The sequence below is a fragment of the Phoca vitulina genome, unplaced genomic scaffold, assembly GCF_004348235.1.
Source record: "Phoca vitulina isolate PV1807 unplaced genomic scaffold, GSC_HSeal_1.0 scaffold41, whole genome shotgun sequence".
Taxonomy (NCBI): domain Eukaryota; kingdom Metazoa; phylum Chordata; class Mammalia; order Carnivora; family Phocidae; genus Phoca; species Phoca vitulina.
Window position 1 is genome coordinate 14212499 of NW_022589744.1, and position 24006 is coordinate 14236504.

Genomic DNA, 24006 nt, shown 5'->3' on the forward strand with positions numbered 1-24006 from the left:
TCGGTCAGGTAGGCAGTGACGTGCAAACAAATACTTAAATGCCCCGGAGAAGCTGGATTCTACAGGAACCGCGCTGAGTCCTTGTGGTTTCCCGAAGACCGTCGACAGTGCCCCTAAAAGCCGTTCCGCTCCTCTATCTGCACTTCTGTGCGTGGGGCTCTGATCAGGTGGGCATGCCTGTCCCACACAGAACCTCGACGGGCCGGCGGCACGGCGTCCTCCTGGAAGCCGGGCGCTGATGCAGCAGTCAGCAGCCACTGCTGATAAACGGCCCTGTCTCACCTCTCCGCTGGCAGGGACCCTCCCACGTCACTTGGGGCTACACTGATTGTCACTGTAGAGGCCGGTTGGCTCCTGTCCCATAGTGGTCACTTGGAACTTTCTAGAACGTCCCACCTCTTGGGATTCCGGCAGTCCTTGGCTCCTCAGCTGCAGGGCTTAGACTCAGTTGAGTGGGGCCCTGACCCCCTCTTGGAGCCACGTTCCCCGTGCCCCCAAATGCCACCTGCAATCCTGCCCAGAAAGGAGATGGCCACCCTCCTGCCTCCCCAATGTCAGTACCCAGCTCGCCTCTCCTGCAGCTTGCTCCCGAAGGCCGGCAAAGCCTGGGGAGCAGAATAAGCTGCAAGGGAGGTGCTTAACGCCCTGCTCCTGATACTTATTAGCTGCATGGTGAGTTTGCACATCCCTGGGCTGGTTTCCTCCTGATACGTGACAGAGCTCAATATGCTGCCGCTTCCTGCCTCACGAGCCAGCCCGAGGGCGCCACATCCTCACAGCCTTGAGTGAGCCCCCTGCCGGGGCGGTTCCTCAGCTTTTTGGTCGTCTCCCCTGGCTTTGAGGAAAGGAGCCGGTGGGGACTGGAAGAGGAGGAATCCAGGCCGAGGGGGAAAGGCAAGCTGGAGTGGGATGCCCACCCAGCTGAGCCACTCTCCTAGAGGTGGACGTGTCCCGCAAAGGGGGCCCCCGGAGCACACCCCTTGCTCCTCACCCCCCGCCCCGCGCAGGCATCGGGGGAAGCCTGGTCAAGTGGGACGCCTCGTGGAGACAGTGTTCGCCACCGACCCTGCAGGTACACATCTGTCCTTGTCCTTGGACACAGAGCGTGTGAGGTGAGGGCCTGGGAAGAAGCTTCCCTCCCCATCGCAGCCTGGACATGTGTAGGCCCCGCACGGGGACCACAGATGCCCACGAATGAGCACCACTGGCTGCTGGGAGACCTCTGGGGGTGCCCTCTGTAGGGTGAGGGCAGCTTTCCATCAAGTGGACAATGGGCCTCCGTACCCTGGTGCACCAGTGTGCCCGGGGACCCCGCACTAAGGCCGAGGGGGTCCCTGCCTTTCAGCTCACAGGACGGAGAACCGACCAGGAGACACCTCTCCCTAGAAAGCACTGAGCTCCCCCCACCTCCAGCGGAACCACATTTCCCCAACCCACAGGAGACCCTGAGTGTGGAGTGTTTGTGCAAAGAGAGAAGGAAATTGGGTTTCAATTGATTCATTTTTCCTCTAGATTAGGTTTGCATTGAGTGGGGGAGGGGAGGGAGAGCCGGAGGGGCCGGATCAGCAGGGGTGCCCGGGACACCCTCTGCGCTTCAGCTCAGCGTTCTCCCTCTCTGCTCCCCAGGGGCCCGGATGTGCTTGGCAAAGTCCACAATGTGGGAGCCTCCCCGGGGCCCCAGGCAGGGCCAGGCCCACGGACGAGGGACCGGGTCCACAGCAGGTACGTGGGCCCGGCCGGTCAGCTGGGGTCCCACCCACCCCAAGAATCAGGTTCTCAGGCGGGCTCTGTGCTCTGTGCTGGCAGCTGACGGTCAGACCCCAGAGCGTCCAGGGAAGAGCAGACTGCCTCTCGGAAGCGCCCTGGCGTGCAGCGCGGTGCTGACCACGGGTACCTCCTTGGAAGTGCGAGTTTACAGCCTACCCTTTCTCTGTGGTTGCGGTACACAGCTGTGGGAGGCAGGGCCCCAGAATTCTCCTTCAGCCCACGGCTTGCTTTGGGGACGGGGAAGCCTCCACGCCCCCTTTCCACAACACATACTGGTGTCGAGTGAGTCTTGAAGGTGAACACTCCTGCACCCATTGCTCACAGCAGCAGATGCACGATGATTCCATCTTTGTGGAATGTTCCAGAATCCTTAAATCCATAGCGATAAATCCAGATTGGTGGTTGGCAGGGGCTAGGGGAGGGGGAAAATTGGGGGTTTCCTGCCTACTGGGAGTGGGGTTTCCTGCCACCAACAAACGTTGGAACTAGATTGTGGATGTGCTAAGTGCCACTGAATTGTTCACGTTGAAACGACTGATTTTATGTTATGTGAATTTCACTACGATAAACTCTTCAAAAATCAAACTGAAACGAGGAACACTCTGTAGCAATTAGGGGACTATACTGGGGTACAAAGTGGGGGGGCTGGGTCAGCTGCTTGCACGTTTCCAGCTCCTCAATAACCTCACGTTTGTACCCGGCCAAGGGGGGGCGGAGACAGGATCACTGGTGTTTTCTTTGGCCTCTGATGGCCTCTCCTCACCCTCCCTTGCTCACAGGACTTCAGCATTTGGGGTTTGCACCCGCTTGTTGACGACACTCAGTGATATCCTTGGTCCTAAGAAATCAGGAGTCTCTGGACCCATCTGCAAACATTTGAGTTTTCCTGGGTAGGAGCAGGGAGGCGTTCTCCACCACAGTGTGCTGAGAGGCCACGGCAAGAGGATTTCAAGGCGAGCGTAATGAAGGTAAAGACCCCGAGCCCGTGGGTGCCGCACCTGCCTCGTACCAGATCTCTGCCTGTGCCTTGGGCTGTGGGCGGTGATGGGGACAGAGGGGCGGGTGTGTGCAGGTGCAGTTAGGCGGGACAGGGACGAGCGGTAAAATATCGTGATGTCAGAGTCCTATCAAACTCGCTCAGAATGCTCCGCTCGGAACCAGGCCTGAACATGGTGCCCTTGGGTCCCCTGTTGCCGGATCAGTTGTGTTTCCCAGGATTTTGAGACACAGACTGGTCTCTACTATGCTCTGTGCTGCCCTGGGCCGTCTGCTGGGCTAAGCTGCTGAAGGCTGCAGGAGGCGGGGTGGGGAACAGAGATGGGATAGGCCAGTAGTGGGAACGTTCAGACACTCGATCGCTGAACGTGCATTCATTCCAAAGCATGCTCCAGGTCCTCCCTGCCAAGCTCCGACGAGGCACCAGGGGGAGCGTCTTAGCCTGGACCCCAGACCGCTATGTCCACCTATCTACTCATCCTCCTGCCTGCAAGTATCCCACACTCAACACATCTAGAACCACATCCCTGAGAGCCAACCACCCGACTGCTGCTTTACTGTCTCCTCATGTGACCACAGCCACTGGGGACATCTGAGACCTGGGTCTTTCTCTCACACCCTACTCCCAATCCATCAGCAAATACTCAGGGGTCCACCTTTGGAACAGATCTGGAATTCCACTCTCTGTCACCTCCATGGGACCACCACAGGCCAAGCGAAACCTCCCCACCTGATCAGGCTGCTTCCGATCTGGCCCATAACTCACCGTCTTATTCACCACAAGGCAGCCCGCGTAATGTACGGGATGGCACCGCGGCCTTGCTGGAACCCCTCCAGCGGGACTCAGCACAAAGGCAAAGCCCTCCGAGGGCCCTGACTGATCTGCCCCATCCTCCTCCCTCACTCTGTTCTAGCGTGCTAGCGTCCTCACTGTTCCACCTTCGGTCTTTGCTCAAATGTCCCCTTCGTGGTGAGACCTGCTCACCTCCTTACTTCCTCTGCCTTCCTCTGCCCCTGCCTTCCTCCCACCTGGCATACGACTACAAGCTTCTGGCCCACAGCCTGTCCCCTGTGTGTGCCATGGGAGTTCCTGGACCCCCAGCACCCAGAATGGGGACTGACAGGTGCTGGGAGCCACGGAACGCTCATGATGGAAAGGAAAACGTGCCCCCAGGCCTCCCGGGGAGGTCTGATGGGGAAATGAATGCCTGCAAAGCACAGAGAAGTGACAGGGGCAGAGACACACCCCTGTCTGCCAGCCAAAGAAAGTCCTCCCAACCTGTCCTCCCCTTTCCAGACCCAGCTTCCCGGAGGTGTGGCTCCAGAACCACCTCTTGCCACCCCTCACTCCCAGCACCCCGCAGCCTGGCTTCTGGCCCCTCCATTCTGGTCAAGCTGCTGTCCCAAGACGCCTCAGCTGCCGAACCTGACAGATGTGTTTCCATCCTTCTTTACAGTGTCCCCCCATTGCCGATCACTCCCTCATTCCTGAGGCTCTGAGTCTGCCTCTGGGGGCCCCGCCCTCCAGTCCGTATCCACTTGCTCCTTCTGCTTCCCTGGCCCCAGTCTTTGCTTCGCTGGCCTTCTCAGGCTGTGGCTACACTCCACCAGGATATTTCATTCACCTCATGTTTCAGCTCCCCCTAATTGATAATGACCCCCAAATCGACGGATCTGACCTACACCCTCCCTGATGTGAGTTCATCAGAGAGAGAAGTAGCGTGTTCTAGACACAAGGAACGCTTTACGGAAGGCACGGATCCTGAGAGAGAAGTGGCTTGTGCTAGAAACCGAGCTGTTTGGTGTGGACGGAATGCCAGCAGCAGAATGAGGCTGGACGAACACCGGGGGAGGGGGTGCGGGGTGCGGGGGTGTTGGGGGCAGGGGTGTGGCCCACACGGGAAACAGGTGACATCCATCCTGGGCATCTCCTATCGCTTTCACATCTGGGAAATTACACCACCAGGACGTGTACTCTCCAGCCTTCTGCTGCCCATCACGTCCCTAAAGAAATCCCACTGGAGGCAGAGAGAGGGGCTTCTCTGACTGGTCTAGCACAGCATCTCCCCTACCTGTGGTCTCAGGCCCAAGCCATCAGCTCGAGCCATCCTGGAGCCCATGCTGGTCTGAGGCTCTGTCCCTTCAAGGCTGAGACGCTGAAGGCAAGGCCTGGTGAGGTGTGTGGAGTATTCTTGAGAACCAGGCCCCGTGTCTCCCCTGGAGAGGGATGGGGAGGCGGGGACCAGTGTTGCTGACCACTGGGCGCTGAGATGTGGCGGCCCTGCCAGTGACGAGCCCCTGCCTTCGTTCCCGGCCACCCAGGCTTGAGGGCCCCCAGGAGCACCCCTGTCCTTTGTGTTCCCTGCCTTCTTCCCTCCCTGGGGCCATTCTTCCCCACAAGCGACTGTAACCCCTGGCCCAGCTCCCTGGCTCAGGGGATGGGTCTCCCGGGGCTCCTCCTTTGGAGTCATCTTTAAAACTGCCTCCCAGCTCTTAGCCTCTGGTTTAGAGCTTCCCCCAGAAAGTGGTGTATTTTATCTTTATGTGTCAGGATTTATATAAAAAGGGGATAGTTCAACTCTAAGTGTAATGAGTTGGAAGAACAGCTCTCTGGTGGCTTTCTCCAGTGAACGTGGCATCAATAACATTGATTGCTAAAAATAACTAATAACCCTGGGCTGGGGATGGCCAGGGACTGCTCCAACCCCGCCTCTAAAAGGGATGCAAGCAAAGCAGACTCCTGCCTCTAAGTACGCCCCCCCCCCCCACAACAGGTGCATTCCCGGAGGAGCTCAGCCTGAAGCAGGAGAAGAAGCACATGCCCAGTGGATGCCGATGGCCGCCGGGACCTTCTAAGGCCCTGGGGGTGCCCTGGGGATCCAACGTGGCGAGCCTCGCTCTCCTCATCTGGAAAGCAGGTGCGTGATTCCTCGTGTTGTCCCCATACCACAGGCTTCCTGTGGGGCTGCCAACGACACAGCCCACGTGCGGGTCTCAGCCTCGGGTCTGACGCACAGGACCCGTTCCACACGTGCTTCTCGTGGCGGTGCTTATCCTTGACACCGTCAAAGGAGGGGTCCCGGGCACAAGCAGCCAGCAAACGGAATCTGAGATGGACACAAACGATCCTCGCTGAGGGTCTTCTGGGGTCAGGCCCGGGGGAGATAAAGGATGTTTAGGATTAAGGTTTGCCCAAATCAGGGAAGCTATAGTTTTTGACAAGGCAGATGGAGCAGCATAGATTATGTGCATCTCATTTGACCTCCGGAGGCTCCTTTTCTGGGTTTGGTGACGGGTGGACGGAAAGGCTCTACCATATATATGAAGTCAACTCTCTCATGCCCTCAGCTCTGGCCACTCTGCCCTTGACAATGCCGGTCATCTTCTCCCAGAAATGGCCAGTGTGTTTGGACAGGAATCCATGCTGGGGTGAGGCGGGCTCTTTCGTGGCGGGTCGGCTTGGCCCGTGTAGCTTCCTGTGTTTCTGGAAGGACGTGTGTGCCTAAGCTGTCCTCATGCCCCTCCCCGCCCTCCCCAGGCTGCAGGAGAAGCGAAGTGTCGGGGAGGTGTTGAGGACCAGGGGAGTGAAGGACCGCGATACGAAGCCAGCCTGCAGTTAAGGAAAGGGGCTCCTTAGCTGGCCCCAAACGAGTCTAAGTTAATAGAGAAAAAATAATGTGTTTTAAAATTAATAGCATAAATGTCAGCTCTGATGGCCGGGGTAGTAAAGCATACGGTCACTGGAGTTCCCTTTGTGAGGTTATTTTCTGTTTTGTGTGTGCCCTGGGCATATGGCAAGAGCCACGGTGTTCTCTGCAGTGAAACATTTTGGATTCCGGGATAACTTCATCGGTTGAGTTGGAGTGTGGGAGATGAGAAAGTTGCTGTGGGGTTGCATATTCAGTTAGCTGGCCCACGTGGATTTGTAATTAAATATTGGAGGTGTCTATAGCACTCCGATCAAGGTGTGGGAATTTACTGAAGTGCCTTGCAAAAGCTCTTGGTCAGGGATGGTCCTCCTCCTCCAGGCAGGAGGAATGGGGCCGAGGGCACAGCCCAGAGCCCTGTATGGTTAGTGCAGCCCCTTGAAACTAATAGCCCCATGTGGCATCAGTGACGAGACCTGCAGAACCACAACGGCTCACGGCCTGGGCAGGCAGGACCAAACACCAAGCTTTCTCTGAAGGCTCCTTTGATCTCTGTTCTCAGGGGCCAGCAGCAGTGTGGGAGAGTCCCTGCACTCACAGATCACAGTGGAAACCCAGCCCTTTCCCCCGGCCACTCCCAGAGCCTTTCTGGATGGCCCCATGTGGTTCCTCTATGTTCAGCAGGAAGAAAGTAGACGGTCTTTGCAGGCTGGCCGAGGGAAACTGGGACAGTGTGTGACTTAGGAAGTCTGATGTAGAAACGTGACCGTGCAGCAAAACCTTGAACTTCATGATGCTCGGCCTCACTCCCGGGCTGGAGACACAGATTGAACCATAACTAGCTCCCACCATCTAGTGAGACGCTACAACTTAGAACCCCCAAAGCCAGACACTGGAGCCCCCACCACCGATCTCCAATCCCTCATTCTGAGGCTTGTGTCAATTCCAGTTTTTTGGAATTGCTCTGTTTTGTTATGAATCTTTCAATAATCATGCCAAGGTAAGAAGGGGGGGGTTGTCTAAAGCCAGAGGGAGCCATGAGCTCCAAGGACACCAGGACACACCAGAGGACAGGACCTAATGAGCATCTACAGGTATGACTAGGAGAGAAGCAGAGGGGAGGGAGATCAGCGTGCAGCACCCTTCACAGAGCCGGAGAGCGCAGCCAGAGAGCGCCCGTTATGCTCTATCTTGATCATCTGCGCCCCACTGCACTGAAAGCCACCAGAGGATGCAGAGGCTGTAACCAGCCCCTGGCATGGCCCCAGCACATAGAAGGTGCTAAAAAAGAGCAGTTGAAGGAAGGAATTACAATGTTAGTCTATGATGATAACATATTTATGCTGACACTTACGCTCGGCACCGTAGACACACACACACTCACCACACTCTGCCCCTGGCCGTGTTCAGTGCTGCGGAGGGTAGCGCTGGGCTGTTTTTGCTGGATAATGAGAGAACAGTGGTATGCCAAATGCTTAGAACAGATCCTTTTGCTTTCTTTCCTCTGCTGAATTCTGCCACCAGAGACCTCTGACTATTGTATTCTGATTCCATCAACATGAAGCTGCATGGCGGGGGGGTGGAAATCACCCGCTCTCTTTATATTAGCAAAGTAAGAAGCAAACAGACTTCATTTTGGAATCTGGACTTTCTTTTGGGAGTTGGTAGAAAAGACCATTCCTCCCTGAGGCCTTGCTATGGCTTTATGGGGGTTTATATCTACTCCCCCCCCAACTCCTCCCGAAAGGAGGCCCCTGAAGCACTTGCTTGGCTAGAATATCAGACACGAGGTCTCAGAAGCCTCTTCTCTTTTACAAGGCTGCTATTATTAAAGCCATATGTTTATACTGTAGGTCCACAGTTTTTCAAAGCCCCTTAAAGGTATTGTCTCATTTGATCCCTTCCAACAGTCCTAAGGTTGGCGGGGCTGGTCTCATCACCTTTTTTTTTTTTTTTACAAGCGAGAACACTGAGAACATGGGGAGGCAGTGACTTGTCTAAGGAGGCGTGGGAGCCGCAGGATTGTCCCAGGTCCTTGTCTGCTGTCTGTCTCTTGTTAATCTGCTGCTTTGGGGGTGTGTGTGGGGGGTGACAAAAAAGTGGAGGGCTGCCCTGCAGCGACAGCGTGGTCCCCAATTGAGCCAGAGGAAGGTGATGAGACACACAGGGAGGGCTGTCAGGGATTCTCCCTGATTAGGAGTTCAGCACCAGTGGATGTTACAGGGTCGCGGAATGAAGCAGGGTGTAGAGAGAGCGCTCAGCTGGCGTGGGCTTGGCTGGACCTTGGGAAGCAGTGACAGTCTCACACGTGGTCACCCGTCAGGCTACCAGGTAAATACCTCCACTGAAGGCTACTAGGCTTTCCAGCCACGGCCGCCTCATATGGCTAGGAATGCAAGGCCAACCAAGCCAGCTTTCTACTCCCCTTCAATACATGACTGCTTTTTCTTAACAGATTCTCCACCCTTGAAACCCCTTGGCAGAATCTTGGACCGGAGGACAGTTTATCAGATTATATTGGGCACACCGATCATCAAATCCCGGGGTCAAGTAGCTGTGCCCTGCTCCAGCCAATGCCTTCACTTAGAGAACGGGAAAGACAGGGGCTGAGGGAGGGCAGGAGTTCAGCACCATGGACAGTGGCCGGCCCCTGGCTGGCGGCAGGTGACAGGGCCCCAGCTTATCTCTGCCCCGTGCCTAGAAACACATGGCACTCGTTTATCACCTGGAGACAGCATCCAGTGCTCATGCAGGCTCATGCCACCACGGGTCTGCCTTCATCAAATTCGAAACATGATTGCCTGTCGCTGGTTTTAATTCATTTCCCCCACCAACCCTCCATTTGAATAACATCCTGTTTTCTTCATCAGGAGGAAGAGATTCTCCCCTGGAGGAGGTGGGTAGGAAGAGACCAGCGCCCAGTTCAAACAGCCTGATCTCCTACCGAGATAATGATGTGCAGAAGGTTTGCCAAGAGCCCAGTTCATCTTTCCGACGGTGCTTGGTCCATGCCGGAGGCTCCGTGAGAGAAGGTGGCCACCTTGGGGTGTGCTCAGATTTGGGGAGCCTCTCAGAGGCAGCAGCGGCTAGGGCCCGTGAGGCGTGCCGTATGCAGATAAATTCTGCCGTGTGTGTGCTCACTGAATCCACCATGCTAGAAATGCATTTGGAGGCAATCCTGCTTGCCCACAGCAGATTTTCCAGATCCTGGCAATTGGAGCATGTTAAGGACGAGATACAGCTGCCAGGTCTGATTTCTTAAATCAAGATTCGTTTTGTGGGGAGGGCAGGAGGAAAAAAATTAATGCACAACCTAGCAAGGTGAGGGAGGGAGGGAGGGAGAGATGCCTGCCGTCTTGGCCTCTCTGTACGCTTTGGGTGGGAGCCAATTCCTTTCTAGCAAGTGGCTTCCAGCTCAGGAAAGAGGGAGAGGCTTCCCATGGGCAGCCTGTCTCCAAACTCCAAACTGTGGGGTCTGAGCATGAGTGAGGTAAGGTGCTGATGGAAGGAGCAGAAGTTGTTGGTTTATGTTTTGTGTTATTTGTTTTCCCCGGAGTTTCGGCCATTCATTCTTGCCAGTTTGCCCTCAGTTTCCTGCCTTGTCTCCTCCTCCCAGACTCCTTGCTTTCACCCACTGGGGACCTGTGGGCCCAGCAGCTACCTGGGGCCCGGCTCAGGGAGTAGTGTGGCACCCCTGTGCCCCGGCCGAGAGGGATGGGGAGTGTGTGAGGACGGCTGGCATGTCTGTGTGGGGCCGGGTGACAGGGCTTTCTGGGAGTGCTGGGGTGCACGGGGTGCAGGGGCATCTCTGGGAGGGTCTGTCTATCTGTGGCAGGGCGGCAGGACAGGGCAGCTGTCCCTAAATAATAGTGAGGTTTTACATATTGGACGCACCAGCGTCATTCCCAGCGCGGATGGCCAGCTCCATTCTTCTACCTCTCAATTATAGCTTGTGGGGGGTTGAGTGTGGGGAGTCGAGAAGGGGCTGGAGGAGGGCAGAGGCAGACACGAGGCGAATTAGAGAGACTTTTGTTGCACTTAATATCAATTCATTTCGCGACTGCTGACACAGCCAGATTCCACAGCCCAGAATTTATGGGGCTCCCCAGTGCGCAGACACAGACTCAAACAGAAAATACAAAAGAACTTTTAAAAAATGACCTGCCATCAGCAAAAAAAAAAATTTTTAGTTTTAACCCCCCCCCCAAAAAAAGCCACCAATGTCACACACACACACACACACACAGAGCACAATCTGATTTTGATTTTCTTATTGGTTTAGGGCACTTAATCTCATTATGTAATAATCACACCATTTGCCAGAGTCAAGCCGTGTTTCCTTACTTTATGGGCAGACTTTATATTAGATACACATGCAAAAATGATTAGTATAATGAGAATGTCAGGAAAAGGAATGCACTGAAGGAAGGGCACAGCCCCTGACCTGGAGGACAGTGGTTGTCCCTCTGTCCCCTCCCTAGGGACCTCGGCTCCCAGGAAAGCACTTGGCCGAAGACTCCATGCCTAGACTGAGCGGTGTTCTTCCATAGCCACCTACTATGGCCCTCCTCCCCCTCTCTCCTCTTCCTCTCCCATCTCCTCCTCCCCTTTCTTCTCCCTCTTCCTTCCTCTCGTCTCCCTCCTCTTCTTCTTCCTCTTCTCCCTACTCCCCACCCTGTCCTCCTTCCCTTTCCCTTCTCTCCCTGCTTCTCCTCCCCCTTCTCTCTTTGCTCTTCCCCTCTTCTCCCTGTTCTCCCTCCTCTCCTTCTCCCTACTCCCCCTCTGTCTCCCTCCCCTCCCCCTCTTCCTTCTTTCCTTCCTCCTCCTTCTCTCCCTGCTCCTCCCCTCCTCCTTTGCTCTCTGCTCCTCCCCCTTCCCCTCTTCCCCCTCTCCTCCTCCCCCTCCTCTTCCCCCAATGGCTGTGGTTCTTTCCTGATCTTGGCTATTGTCTCTCTTTCTCTCTATTTGCTCATTTTCTTAAAGTGCCCTCTAAGGCCCACTGCCTTCCTCGTCTGGTGCTCGGCACAGTTCTCTCTTCTTTCCTGAGCAGCCATGCTTGGATCCAAGGCCTCCTGGGCTGGAGGACTGGGACACACCAGAGATGAGTGATGATGGCTCCCAGCAGACCTCTGACACCCTGGACTGCCTCTCAGAGATTTAGCAGTTGCACTTTCCACGGCACCTGTGGGATCCTGCCTCTCACTGCCAGCTCATCCGTGGTCCAGGTGCCCTTTCCCTGCCTGGAAGCTGACCACTTGCAGGTGAAGGAGAACCTCAGTGCCAGGGGCGGGGGTCCTCTCTTGCACCAGCAGGTGGAATCCACCTCTCCAGGGCCATGTGACTTCCTGGGGCCATCCCCATAGTATCAGTGGAGACCTTTCCCAATCATGTCCAGCAACTCTGGGGGTCCTCGGAAGCAGGCTGGGCTCTGGCCTCCATGAGAAAGGAAGAGACGTAGGCCAAACACACAGAGAAGCAGAAGAGCTGTCATCCGACTCCGTGCCAGCCACAGAGCAGGGTCCACAGGACACGGTGGGATGTCCTCTTCAGGAACATGGGGGGCTTATTCACAACAGACATGACCAGCCACATTGACCGGTGCGTAGATTGGGAGTCAGGGACAACAGAAGTTGACAGGGTACCTCCGTGGCCCGGCATACTTCCTCACCCACCCCAAATGCTCTTTAGAAATTGTTCTGGACAGTTGAGTAGAGAAGCCCGTTTGTTCTCTGCACATGAGAAAAACGCAACAAAACAATAAGCATACGAGTCACAAAACAAAGCATGTGTCTGGGAAGATGTAATGGGTATTAGTGCCCCATCCCTGACGCTTCTCCCAGCGGAGAGCTCAGCACCAGGCAGATCTAGAATGCGTCTGGGTTAGGTCACTTGACTCAGGAGTGTTACAGCGCACCAGCACTGGGAGGAAGATGCGGGCCGCCGGGAGCACAGAAAGTGTCCTCTGGGAGGAGGAAAAGATGCCGGGGATGAGCTCCTCTGACGGAGGCCACTGAGCAGCACCGCACGGCAAGGAAGCCACGTCTGCATTCCGCGAGTGCCTTCCTGGGTGCCCAAACTGAGCCAGGCACTGGAGGGGTGCGGCTGGGGGGCAGAGGTGAGTAGTTGCTCCTGCCCCTCTGGGGGAGACAGGCCAGGACACATGGCACCGCTCTGCGGCTGCTGAGCCCAGGGCCAAAAGGATGCCTGAAAAGTGGGGGGGTGGGGGGGAGGGCAGGATGGCTTCACGGAGGTGGTGTCCTGGTTGAATATCAGAGGACAAAGGGCTGTTTAGGGAGACAAGGGAACAGTGTGGGCAAAGGCACAGAGGACAAGCCAATGTTTCACTTGACTACAGCCCGGAGAGGTCCTGTTGTCACCAGGTGAGTCCTTCATGGAACCTGGCCTGCGCTGGGCAGCTTAGGAGGTATGGAGAGTCACCTCTTCATGTCTCTGCCCCTCACTTCGGCGCCCTGGGTGTGGGGTGTGGGGGATGGGCGGGGGGGTTGAAGTGGAAGAGGGCGGAGGTCTTCCACGGGGGCTGCAACACCCCCCGACCCGAGGCCACACAGTGTTGACCTTGATGGCGGGAGAGACAGAAGTGAACAGACTGTCCTGGCGGATCGATGAGGGGAGGGGTGGCTGCATGTGAGCAGCCATGTCCTGCTGACTGCGAGGCTCAGAGGCAGGAGGGCAAGTGTCTGTAACTGGAGAGGCTCGTCTGGATTCAGCACTGTTGAAACTCCCCAGCAGCGGATGTAGCTGGACGCGGGGAGACAGGGTGGGCATGGGAAATGAGCCAATGCATAAAAGGCTGCGCCTGGGACCGAGGAGACCGTCGGACATGGGGCGGCACCGTTCCTAATGCAAGCCCAGGGGGACAGGTCCCAGCCTGCCAGGCACCATGCTGGACAGCAGTGGGCCCTGTCTCAGGCTGAATCGTGTCCCCCAAACGCACACGGGCAAGCCCTGAGCCCCCAGCAGCGTGGCGTGCACCTGGATTTGGGGGCGGGTCTTTAAAGAAGTGATTTAAGTTAAAATGAGGTGATTGCGGGGGGGGGGGGACCCAAATCCAATGTGACTGGTGTGCTTATAAGAAGAGATCAGGACACAGACACGCACAGAGGGACGACCGTGTGAAGACAGAGAGAAGACGGCCGTCTGCCTGCCCAGAAGAGAGGCCTCTGAAGGAACCAGCCCGTGACCACCTTGACCTTGGTGGTCCAGGCTCTAGGACTGGGAGGAGATCTATTTCCCAAGCTGAGGCTCGGTTATGGCAGCCCGAGCTCAGCCCTGCTCCAGGAGCACCAGGAATCCAGGAGAGATGGGGCATATTGAAGAGAAAACCGGGTGACATCACTCTAGAACAGGAGACCCGATTCTGCCAAACCGCACCTCTGATTTCAAACAAAAGTATCTTTCACTTCTTAAACGTGCAATAAAAACTTTCACACCTTGGGGGAAAATCGTGGGGGAGCGGGGAATCCACATGTGGGTAAAATGAGCCTAAAACATGAAGGACGGAAGGATCCCCTGGGGCAGGGGCATCTGCGGCATCGGTGAGCCTCACGCTCCGCCGGAGCTGACGGGGGAAGCGCTTTGGAGGAGGGCAACGTCGTGGTGTCGCGGTCACGGCTTGCCTCTTGTGAATGACTTCTCTAGGCGTCTTAGTCTCCAGGCCGGCATTCCGGGCTCGGGAGGTAACACCAGAAAGCCCCCTCTGACTCAGCGCCAGAGAGCTTGGTGGTTGAAGCGGGGACTGATTTTGCTTTTTGTTTCCAGAAGAGACAAATGGGTCTCAGGAGAACACGGCCTGACATTTCAGCGATTCCTTCCCTGAAAGTCCCACCTTTGTGGCCGCACAGCATTTACAGACAGAATCCCACACGGGGGACTCGGGGCTGTCAGGATGAAACACGGCCCCCAAGTCCTGCACTTACTCCTGGAGAACGAGCCTCTGTTCCCCACCGTGGACTCTTGGCACCCTGAGGGCCTCCGGACTGTCCCTTCCTCATCCCGCACACCAGGTGACTCAGCCCCAGTGAGCAGGTCGTTCTGGCTAGAAGCCGCCTCCTTCAGAGGGGAGCCTGCGGGAGCCCTGACAGGCATTCTGGGGTCCCTGCCCACCCAGTTCCCACGGGGTCATTCTGGACCTCTGCTTCCCCGTGTCGTCCATTAGGACGTGGAACCTAGCTGGGCGAGCAGCTAATAGAACACAAAATCTCCGAGGGCGACACGGCCCCATGAGCCCCAGCCAAAGTCAGGAGGAAAACTGCCTCCCATGGACGTGTTTATTTTCCAGACGGAGAGCCTCGAGGATGTGCCAGAACACACCGCCCCAAACAGACCGTCATCACCTGCAGCCCTGCCATCTTAAGGCCTGTGTCCTGCTCGTGTGAGGGTGTGTATGCGTGTGCAAAGTGGGGAAACAAGTTTCCAAATCCGTTTCGTTTCCATTGTGTCAAGACAGATGAAGAGAAACGCACACCTGCGTGGAGCCGCGGGGCTCACGGGAGCCGCCCAATGTGCTCTGACGGATGGCGGGCAAATGCAGCGGGGCCCATCCGCACGGCGGGCATCGCTCGGCCTTAAACAGGAGGGAAATCCTGACACCCACACAGCGTGGATGAAGCTGGAGGACGTCAGCCAGACACGGATGTGTTCCACGCAGGTGAGGTCCCTGGGGTCTCAGTCCAGAGACAGACAGCGGACGGTGGGCGCGGGGGCCGGGGGAGCAGAAGGCAGGGTTCATGACTAATGGGGACAGAGTTTTGGTTTTACAAGACAGAAGGAGCTCTGGAGGCGGACGGCGGTGGAGGCTGCACGCCAGCGTGAACGCACCTGATGCCCCGAGCTGCGCACTTACACACGGTTACGGCGCAAAATTTTGTTCTGTGTATTTTACCACAACTAAAAATAAGATTTTAATGGCTGGTCCGATGGTAGTGGGTTATCAGAACTTATTAACATTAGCGTCACTAAAGTTGGTATACGACCCTCCACTGCTAAATTGGACTGGCTTAAAAATAAAATCAAATAAAAGATGCAAACATCCACCAAGGTCTCATCCTGCGCCAGGCACCGTCCCAGCCCCTTCACGTACAATGGATACTTCCTCCCTCCTGCTGACGGCCCATCAAGAAGAATGTTCTTATCCCAGTTTACAGACATGAGGTGTAGAGGTTAAGTCACCGCCTGAGATCACTGACTAATAAGAGACAGAGCCAGGGTGCACACTGGGTGCTCCCGGTTCCATCAGGAACCCCCCCATGCATATGCACTGGGAGGAGTGAATGATGTCGGATCCCAGACCCCATACACTGTCAAACTTGCCCTGCTCCCTCAAGCGCTTGTTTTGAGGGGACGGAGGGGCTGGGCTGCTGGTACGCAGGGCACCTTTTAAAGCAAAGTAAGTGAATATTAATAAACACACGCCTGAGTGAGGGGTGTTACTCAGGGGCGATGGAACTGTTCGGGAACTAGACAGAGGAGGTGGTCGTACCGCATAGCGAGGGTGCCAAATGCCACTGAATTGTTTGCTTTAAAGGGTTAATTTTATGTTATATGAATTTTAACTCAATAAATTATTCTAAAAATATATACATTATATGTATATATTTTATATATATGATTGACCAAAACTGCAAATACCATCCAAGTGGTCTGAAACTGAATACAAATACACTGGAAACATTTGCGGATTGTTGGGTATCAGGTTGTATGAACGCACACAAAAGCCTTGCCTGTGGGCACCGTCCCCGTGGCTGGGCCCTGGGTGGAGATGACTCGTCAGGGCAAAGATGCTCTGAGGGGAGCTTACAGCCCTGCGTCACGGACGGTGACACCATGCACCCCCCCAGTGCCGAGCCCGTGGACGCCGACTTGCAGGCTGGGATTTAGGGTTTTCGGATCTGGCTTTATTAAGAGTCCCCTAAGTCTCTTCTGAGATTTATCCGTCTCATTAAATTATAAGTTGCATGGCCCGGGGTCACTGACCTCCCTCACCTTGCCGCCAATGGTGACTTCCCTTTATCCTTTAGAGAGAAATGATGGTGTATTCCCCAGTAATGGCTGCTGGGAGCAGGCCACCTAATAAATAGATGTGATTCATGATGAAGGAAATTATCATCGCCTTTCAGCCGACCACGGGGAAAAGCTTCCAAATGTTGTGTGCCGTGCACACGCCTGTGTGTGGGAGCGCGCCTGGGTGTGGGCGTGCACGTGCTGGTGCGGGCACCCGGGAAGGAAGGAAGGCAAGGCAGCGGGAAGCAACCAAATCCACGCATTTGGATATGAATTGGGATCTCCTACATCTGAGCATGTCTGAATGCCCCGGAGGAGCCCATTTATCAAAGAAGCTCTTTGGAGGGTATGTTTGCAGATTCCTCTGTAGTGTGAATAATCATCTCCTAATTCCTATTTGGGAAATTAATCTTCTGGTTTCTTGAAATGTGGCAGAGAGTTTTGGAAATAGGGTCACAGGCTAATGCCTGTCCTGGTCCTTGGAAGCACACCTGAGGGGTAGTGAATTATGATACCTCTACGCAATGAAGGAATGCTCGGTCGTTAAACACCAGGTGGAAATCCGGCTGCACGCGCGCTCCTGAAGGTACCATTTTCTTGTCTGTACTTTCTACAAATCTATTGTTGGTGTACTAATGAAAAGTTCGTTTTAATTTTAAAAAGAAAAGCAATGATCCTAGGGAAGGCCTGTAGGCCCTTCCAGCCCCAGGGGAGGAAGACAAACCAAAGGGCCGCCCTCCTGATTCCAGCTCCGAGATTCCCTGGAGGCGCGGGTGGCTCTCGGCTGCAGCACTGAGCTCGCCCTGAGGTCCCGAGTCCTGTTCTCGGGCAGGGCTGTGCCCCACCCACCCGTGTCTGCCGGAGAACTAAGTTCTTGCACTTGGCTCCCCCCTCACGCCCTTTCTCTTGACAGGTTACGCCCTCACTGCGTGGACACTCCGGGCTTAGGGAGCCAGGGGCCAGCCTGACCACGACGTGGCCCTTGCTCTCAGCCAGTGCCGATTGGGCAGGGCTCGCCGGGGGGTCAGGGGTCAGGGCCAGGGCGAGGCCAGCAGGAGGCAGCACTCGGGTGTTTCTAATCAATCATCACTCACTCCCCCACCCGATGGCGCCTGGGGGGCTCAGTTTAGGAAGGCGAGGCAGACACAGCAAAGGAGCACACCTGTCCGGCCGACAGGTGGACCAGGCACAGGAGACCACTGATCCTTGAAGTGTCACCTTCAGTCCAGTGACAGCAGAACCGGTGGGGCCAGCCCGCAAAGGTCCTCAGTGGGACGCAGCAGCCTCCACCACTGGCTGTGAGCCCTGGGACAAGCCCAGTCCCCTTCTCAGCCAAAAAAGGAAGGAGCTGGTCAAGACGGCCCCCAACCCCCCCAGCTTGGACGTCCCATGGCGCCCCATGAGTGTGACACCACGTGACACAGTATGAGTTCCTACTGTGACGGCAGCTGGGCCACAGTGGCACCTTCCTCCTGCTTTCCTCACATTTCGGGTTAGGAAGGGATTTTTAAGACAGGAAGTCCTCGCCAGCCCGGAGCCAGCCCTCCCCATCTCACGCACGTGCGGGCACGCACACAAAGGCCTCCAGAGTGGACTCCAAGCCAAGGACACAGGCAGGCCCCAGTGATGACGCCCTCACTCAGCTTCCCGGGCCTGGGGGACCCTGCCTGGAGGCCCCACTCTCTGGGCTGCACAACCCCTGGCCCGTGGAGGCCCGTCGGGCGCGACAGCCCACAGCCAGGCCCGCTGCGCCCTCGGGAGCACTTCTGTGCTGCGCGCACGGAGCAAGGGTCAGGAGACCCAGAAGGTGTGCACGCCGGTGGCGGCCCCTCCTTTCCTGGCCGCGCGGCCTCATGGGCGGGGGGGCGGTGAGGCTCAAGCTCAGCGGTCGTGTGAACACCCCAAGGAGCTACAGGCCTCTTGACAGAGAGAGGGGAAGCACCCCCTCCCCACCAGGCTCCTCTCGAGGACCAGCGGCCCCAGAGCACCAGGGGCCCTGCTGTGGGGTCTGTCACTGGGTGACCATCGGTTTGCTCCTGCCTTTCATTCATTATTTTTTCTTTGCACCTGACCCCCATTCCCCCAAACAGAAACAGGTAAGAAGCCCTAAAAATGTCCACCGAACGACCAGAAAAGCGAGACGCGGAGCTGTGCCGACGGGCCTTGCTCTCGGGTTCCCTGTGCTCCCCGTCCTGTCCCCTTGTCTGCCCGCCCGGGACAGACCGTAATTAAAGCAGGCTTGCTGGCCGCCCCTCCAGCCTGCCCTGACCTGAGCAGAGGGACGCAGCGTTTGGAAAAGCTGCCCCATCAGCTCTTTCTGCCTCTTCCCTGGCCGGGCTTCCTCCCACTCAGCCAGTGGGTCCAGGAAACAGCGGGGCTGGCATGCAGCTCGTCACTAAATAAACTCCTGAAAGGGCAGGGAGCCTCCACTGGGCCATCGTTCAGACTTGAATTCCACCGAGTGGAACTTAAAAAGGCCTTTCCACCTGTTCAGCCTGATTGCCCTCTCTGCCCCGGGCAAACAGCTGCCCTCCGAGGACACACGACCAGGGGGCGTGAGCCCAGCGGACCATCCAGGCGGCCTGTTGTGGACACCTGTGTCCAGCCCAGGAGGCAGCAGGAGGCCGCCTAGACTCTGCCCTCGTCAGCTGTCCCATGAGAGCAGCCAGGGACAGGCACACTGCGTAAACCCAGCAACACCCACGGTCTGACTTCATTTCACTCGGAGAGATTTTACCCAACGGGGGCTGGACGCTCTGCAGAGAACTTTCTGCGGCGGCCATGTCCCCAGGAGGAGGCTCACCTTGGCCACCAGGAGCAGGGTGGCAGGGGCCTTCCTGCGCCACTCCCACCCTAAGGAGCACAAATTCTAGGAGTGAGCCCGCACAGCACCAGGCTGAGAATAAACAAGACAGAGACAGAACCATTCCCTGGCCCGAGGGCTCTCTGTAGGGCTAGCTGCAAACCCACCAGCCCAGGCGCAGCCCGCACGGCTATGGAGAATGCCAGGTGCTGCCTCGTGCAGTGGGCACCCTGGGCACACCTGTCCTCAGGGAGCTTCCCTGTCCCCTCCCTGCTCTGTTCCCTGGGATGCTACTCTCTTTGTGTAGGGGATTCTAACTCAGGGAAGCTATCCTTACTGCAGACTCTGGGAGTGGGGCAAAAGGTGAGAAGAGAGGCATCCTGTTTAGCGACCATCCCAAGGGCCACCTCCCCCACTTCTTTTCCATCCTACAGGTGCCCAAGGTCGCCAGGAAAAACCAATGGAGAGATGGTGCAGGTGGGAAGGGGGTGGGGCAGGAGAGCCAAGGATGCCTCCCCGTCTCCTTCAGCCACTGGATGCTCTGAGGCCACACCTGAACCCCGTCCTCTGCCCCACCTAGATGGCAGCTTTTCCCACCTGCGCCTCCACCATCCAGCTCCCGGGAAGCCTGGAGACTTCTCTGACACTGGTCCTCAAACCTGCCGGCCAGGCACTGGACCTCTGGGTGGAGGAGGACAGGATGGGGTGGAGGGAACCCTGCGCCCCTCTGGGACCCATCAGCCACCACTCTTGGAGAGTCTGGGAGAGAGTTTGGCCCCAGGCCCTCTTACGGGAGTTTTCTTTTATATTTATTAACCCACTTTCTCTCTTGGCATTCGGAGCCACGAGGAAGCCTCAGCCAAGGCTATTAATAGGCAGAGGCCATCCCCGGGGAGGAGAATGAGCTCATACCTACAGCACAGGTGCCAAGCATAACAAAGGTTTCTGAGTCGGTCTAAATATAGACTTGGGCCATGTTGGGGAGCAGAGGGTGGGCCTTGGGGAGCTGAGCACCATCTGCCCTGTTGCCCCCCACCTCTACTCCTTGGGCAGAGCTTCTGGAAACCTGTACCAGAGCCGGGCCCTGCTGGGAAGAGACCTGGCTGTCATGTGAAGCCTCCACTCCAGGTCAGACCTGGCGGGAGACGCCAAGGAAGGGATTTGCAAAATGGCACGCAATATGAATGACTCCTGTAAACACAGAGTTTAATAAAAAGGCAGTGAGGGAATTTATGGGCAACCCAAGGATGATTAAAATTATTTATCTACTTACCTCCCTTGCCAGCTGATCAGTCTATTAATTATTATACACTCACTGATTTGCATTTTAGTGATGAGACTGAGTAAGAGCAGGTGAAAAACACGGACGGGGACCCTCCTCTCTACCCACCACAGTTCCCCCAGCTGACGCAGCGACACCACCTTGCGGATACTGCCACCCAGAGCCAGGAACCACCCCAGCCCCCGGCCCACCCCCTGGCCCCCGAGCGCCCCCCCACCCCGAGAAGCCCCAGCCCACAAACCGGCTCCGGGGGAGCAGAAAGTGCGATGTGAAGGGGCACGCACCTGTTTGCCGACGGACGGACGGACGGCTCCTGGGACAGGCTCCCGGCTGCAGGGGCCTGCAGACCAGCTCAAGGGAAAGTCTGGCAGGATCTTCCTCTGGCCGTTCTGACTTAATACTGCATTGGGAAAGAAAACACGAGAACAAAACCATTTTCAATCTCTGAACATCTGGAGTGCATCAGACGCACGCTCTCCCGCGCTCTTGATTAAAAATATCACAGGACAGAGCGTCATGGGAACAGCATCTTTTGAACGATGCAGCCGAGGAAGCATCGGGCTGGGAGAAGTTGTAACGAAGCATCCCTGCTCGCACCTCGAGGCTCCCAGCCACTCGCCGCTGTCCTGTGGTGAGACGCACAGTATCAGTCCAGGCCCCAGGACCTGGGGGGGGGGGGGCATGGCCCATGGGGTCTGGCTGGCAACGAACAGAGCAACGGCAGGATGGCCCGTGTCACCTGTCCCCAGCACCGGCCCCAGCGCTCCTCTGTAGTCAACAGAGCCTTGCTGGGGACAGGTCACCAGCATCACCCCCATTACCCGTCTGGGTTCCCCAGCACTGGGCCAGAGTCTGGGCGTGTGGGGCTGACTAGGACCCGCAGCCCCCACAGACCTGGCAGAGTTTATCTATGTTTAACCTCGCTCATCAAAACCTGAGCCAGCCAATTCCTTAAAACAAATCTCTTCTCTTTACCTATCCATCCATCCATCCATCACCCATCCATCCATCTATCACCCATCATCTATCTATCTCTCTGTATCTCTCTGTAGGTAGCTATAGGTATAGATAGGTGGATCGGTAGATAGCCAGCTAGCTCCTACTGGTTCGTCTCTCTGGAGAACCATGGCTGATTCAGCACCACTGGGGCCTCTCTGGATTGCACTTCTGGAGAAGCTGGGCCCTTCGATGGCACGGAAGGCAGCGAGGGGCCGGCCATCTCTGGGGAGCAAGGACTATGGGGTCACGAGCCCTGGGATGCACTGGCCCTGAGTCCCAGCCCGGCACCAGCTTCCTCTCGAGCCTCAGATCCACCCCTGCAGCCAGAGCGGCACTCCCCGACATTTGCGGGACAGTTGTCTCCACGCCCCGTCCTCTGTGCCCCGCCCCGCGCCCACCCCCCAACTGGCTTCTCAGTCCCGATGACATATCAATAACCGCAAAGCAAAATGCCACAGTTAGCAGCGCTACCGTACTGTGACTGATCGTTTTCAGAATCGATTCACAGGGTTCTGTTTGTGCAGTGAGGTGGGGCCACGTCCCTGAAGCCGAGGCAGCCCCCAGGAATTAGGCACCCCGGGAAAAGTCCCAGAGACAAAGAAGGAGTGCGGGAGAGTGGTGCAGGGGAGACAGGAACCAAGCAGATCTTTAAGAAGGGGGACTGGAGATGCTCAGAGATACAGAGAACAAGGCGGAGTGAGCAGCATCCTGAGTCCAGGCTGGGTGACGAAGACACCAAAAGGCTCGGCCTGAGCACCTCTGCCAGGGACAGGCCGCGGCGGGCAGGGGTGGACCGCCCCCCGGAGGGCAGGGGCGATGGCAGCTGGCTCTCGGGTGACAGGACACTTCCCAGGATGGGGACATGCCGCCCATCCCAAGTAGCTCACCAGGCTCAGGCCAGAAACCCTCAGCTCATGAACTTGAGATTTTATTGGCTTAAAAAATGGAGTTGTTGCCACTGCTGGTTCTCCTCGAGCCCGAGTAGGAGCACGGGCGCGGGTGGGTGTGCTCTGCTCCTACTCCAGCCTCGCTTGGGGAGGACCGGGAAGCAGGAGGGACAGGCAGGGGGCTTAGGACAATAAAGGCTCCCGGAACCTCCTTCCAGTGACCCTGGAGGCAAACAACTCCGCACTGGCACACGTGGGATCTGAGCCCAGGGCACCCGGCACAGGGTAGCTTGTGACTGCCACTCTGTCCTTGCCCTTGTGCGGTGAGCCACTGGGTGACTCGGTTTCCCCATCTGCGACGTGAGCTCTTTCATGGCTACAGCCCCAGGAAACCCTCCGGAGCCCACTGCGGCAGGATCCTCGAGGGGGTAAGGTGGGTGTTCTCGCCCCAGGGGCTGGTTCAGCAAAGTGCCAGAGAGGGGACCGGAGCCCAGGTCTTGAGCCCAGCAGATGCCCCCAGACCAGGGGGCGCCCCTGCCCGTTCTTCCACCTCCAGGGGCTACCCCATGGCCAAATGTGAGTACCACCAGCCTCACTGCCAGTTGCCAGAGGTGAGGGGCCCCCACATTGCTTCCGGACCCCTAGTCCTGCCAGGACAGGCGGAGGGCCCAGACAGCCACGGAGCCTCAGAGGGCAGCAAGGGATCATGCCCCAGGCACGACTGCTCAGCCTTCCACCGCGGAGCCTGTGGATCAGGATCACTTGTGAAGTGGGGTCCACGCAGTGGGGGCCCAACAAGAAAGTCCAAACACTGGTGAATGGTTTTCTTCCTCCCTCCCTCCCCCACCCCCTTCTTTCTTTCTCACAAGTACACGGGTTACACGGGTTTCCCTTCTTGCCCTAAATCTTTCCGAGGTACAGACTACTTTCCCGAGCAGGAGAGTCCAGCCTGCACACGGACGAAAGACACACAGGAGCTGGGGAATCAGATGTGGCCGGCTGCCACCCTTCCGTGCCCTCGTGGACACGTGTGGACACACACGGACGAAGTGGCAATCTCTGGCCAGTGAGGACAGCAGCAGCACAGGTAGGTCCAGACACGTCAGAGAGCCGGGGCCAGGATCTGGAACCTTCTGAGACCCAGCCACTCAGGGCCAGGTGTACACACGTCTCCCAGGTACGAGGAGACAGGCTCCAAGACCCGCTCGGCGGCATTCTCTGCATTATTGACGCTTTGCCAACAACCAAGGATCCATCAAGGAAAGGGCGGATGAAGACGAAGTGGCCGAGTCCTACGGCAGGTTTCCACACAGCAGAGAAAGGGAACGGATCGCAAACACACGTTAGTGGGAAGGAGCCACGGACACTCAACGCTGGATGAATAAAGCAGCTTCCAGAAAGATGTCACATATGTGCACTTTAAAACGATCTGGTTACTACTCATGGTCATGTGTGTATAAATGCTTTTTCAAGGGACCAAAGTAGCAGACGTCGGATCCATGAGTGTGTGTCGGGGGGCAGGGGTGAGGCTGGGAGCGGTCAGAGGGGCCCTGACCTGTCTGCCCCACTTCCTTTCTTTTTGAAAAAGACAATGCAACATAGCTA

At 56.8% G+C, this 24006-nt stretch overlaps 1 protein-coding gene across 3 annotated transcripts in view; it reads right to left on the reverse strand.

Moving 5' to 3' along the window:
- RBFOX3 (RNA binding fox-1 homolog 3) overlaps positions 1–24006 on the reverse strand; it is a 413554-nt gene that overhangs the window by 164738 nt on the left and 224810 nt on the right. For all 3 annotated transcript variants that reach the window (XM_032429503.1, XM_032429501.1, XM_032429502.1), the window contains exon 3: positions 20800–20915. The gene's annotated coding sequence lies outside the window, so the exon portion shown is untranslated. The remainder of the gene's footprint in view (positions 1–20799; positions 20916–24006) is intronic.